The 2,662-nt window shown below is 40.0% G+C and overlaps 1 protein-coding gene across 1 annotated transcript in view; it reads left to right on the forward strand.

Annotated features, from left to right (window-relative positions):
* Positions 1 to 1,731: 1,731 nt before the first annotated feature.
* The window catches only part of LOC143037862 (uncharacterized), a 107,673-nt gene continuing 106,742 nt past the window's right edge, over positions 1,732 to 2,662 (forward strand). The window contains exon 1 of the mRNA XM_076206447.1: positions 1,732 to 1,869. The gene's annotated coding sequence lies outside the window, so the exon portion shown is untranslated. The remainder of the gene's footprint in view (positions 1,870 to 2,662) is intronic.

The following is a 2,662-nucleotide window of genomic DNA, read 5'->3' on the forward strand; positions in this document are numbered from 1 at the left end:
CACACAGACATACACAGACAGGCAAACATGCAAATTTATTTAGTAAGCGCGTTTTTATATGATGCGAAAGTGTGTGTACATGTGGTCTAAAGGAATAGTAGAGTAGATGTTTTTAAATATCTCCTCTCCACTTTGCAACATAAGTCTTATGGCGTTAGCCTGATTGCAGTCTGGAAAGGCGTCAAATTAATTCTGATAATTCTAATAGCCCATATACGCTGAATAAAGTCGTTTGGCGCTTGTCAGGATAATATCTACGTAACCAAATTCGCCCTTCAAATTCAGCTAAGGGCATATTAAAATGATTCAAAGGAGACAATTTTTCGATCGAAATATTTCAGTCGCTTCTGTTCTTATTCTAAATTCTTATTTCTGTACAAAGCTCCTTTGTTCGTGAGATTTTTCTTTTCTTTTTCTAAGTCTATATTTGTGTACGTATCTGTTCTTGAGAACGTCTGAACGCGTGCATTTTTGACGACGTACTTGCGTGTACTAATTTGTGTTCATGTTTTGGTTCGGTTGGTAGCATTAGGTCATGCTATCACGCCAGTGGTGGTTTGTACATATTTCATGAACCCTGCTCGTTTGTGAAAGCAATAAATGTTGTCACGAGAGACATCCAAATTCTTTTTGTCTGTTGTGTTAAACTCTATCAATCGACCCGTCGGATTTCTGGCTTAATGTCAATCATATCTTTCGATTTTCATATAAGTACTCATACTTGTGTGTGTACTACGCCATGCTTAATATTTTTACCAGCTTAAAGTTTTACGAGTAACTTTCATTGAAGTAATGTGTCATGTTTTGTTTTCGCTTTCGGGGCACGTGATTCAGAATTGTTTTAGTAATATTGTTCAACCGTGTGACCGTTACATTATGTAACGATTAATTCCGATCGTAACATCCTTTCAAATTTGTTGTCCTCGTTGTTTTTTCTTTGGCTAGCGTCAAGCAATTTTGTCCAATTGAGTAAATTCATTACCTTTTCTTGATGATTCACGGTATTTCTTGCATTGATTGTAAATCTGTAAAGGCCTTAATGTAGAGGAAATCAAATGGCATAACAGGGTACTGCAACAAGGATGTAGGAGATTGAGTGATTCAAAGTGACGTGATTAAGGAATCACTATTAAAAAAATAAATAAACAAAGACACTCAACTGAAAAATCTGTGAACTGTTGCAGGTACAGAAATTCGGGAACAAGGTAAATATAGATTTTGGGCGGTAAAAATAAGTAGAAAAAAAAGAAAGGTGAGCTTACTTGAAATCTAACACAGGTAAACATTTCGGCCTTTTTGTTGAGCTCATTGTTACCACAGCTAATGACAACCCACTGTGTATGCAATAATATTGCTTCTATACTTGATATCATCCTATCGTGTGACATCTATGATCCTACTTGTCCAACACCCTTGTGCAAGTGTTATTACCTGGTCGGATTGAAAAGAGGTGAGCTGATCTGTACCTCAAGATCGCTTACGTAATCATTTATAATTACACCCCAGGATATCTGCCCTGATTATTCACATTACCCAGTCCATCAATATGATATGTGAGTGAAAATAGTCAGGGAGAATTAACTTGGTATAAATCAGCAAAGACGAAATAGCTAAAAAGCGCCTGCGTACTCACTTGGAATCAATAGCCAAGAGTGAGGGGAAGAGAGGAGGGGGTCGACAGCACCCAGCTAAGTCTTGGGCGGACTTCGAGTCAGTTGTCCGTTGGTACCTGTGAACATCATCGCGACACGAATTTTTTCAAACTATGTAGTTATTCGTGTGTTTACACAAGTAGATCTAACTTCCAAATGTAAACGTAAAGAAGATTAACGTCTCGTAGGTCCTCTAGGCAACTCAGATTACGACAAGGTAAGACAAGAAAGTGTTATAGGTGATGATTTAGATTCGATAATGGTGGGAATGAAATAAACTGAGGGAGTGATACACACGTTGGTAAATGAAAGACAAGGATATAGACGATAAGTATTTGTATGCCTGTGTCTGTAAACTGTCTCAAGTGAACCGGGTATGAACCGGGTATATGTACTGTGTATGTATTTATGTATGTATATGTATACACAGGAATACATAAACACACAGTCACACACACACACACAGTCATACACATACACACACACACAAACACACACAAACACACACAGTCACACACGCACACACATAGACAGTCACACGCGCACACACAGTCACACACACACAGGCAGTCACACACACACACATACAGTCACACAAACATAGTCACACACACACAGTCACACACACGCACACACACACACACACACACACACACACACACACACACACACACACACACAGTCACACACAGACACACACACACACACAGTCACACAGGCAGTCACACACACACAGACAGTCACACACACACACACACACACACAGTCACACACACACAGGCAGTCACACACACAGACAGTCACACACACACACACAGTCACACACACACACACACACAGTCACACACACACACACACAGTCACACACACACACACACACACACACACAGTCACACACACACACACACACAGTCACACACACACACAGTCACACACACACACAGTCACACACACACACACACACACACACACACACACACACACACACACACACACACACACACACACAC

Source organism: Oratosquilla oratoria, chromosome 23 (assembly GCF_046742065.1).
Source record: "Oratosquilla oratoria isolate Oo_2021 chromosome 23, ASM4674206v1, whole genome shotgun sequence".
In the NCBI taxonomy this organism is placed as follows: Eukaryota; Metazoa; Arthropoda; class Malacostraca; order Stomatopoda; family Squillidae; genus Oratosquilla; species Oratosquilla oratoria.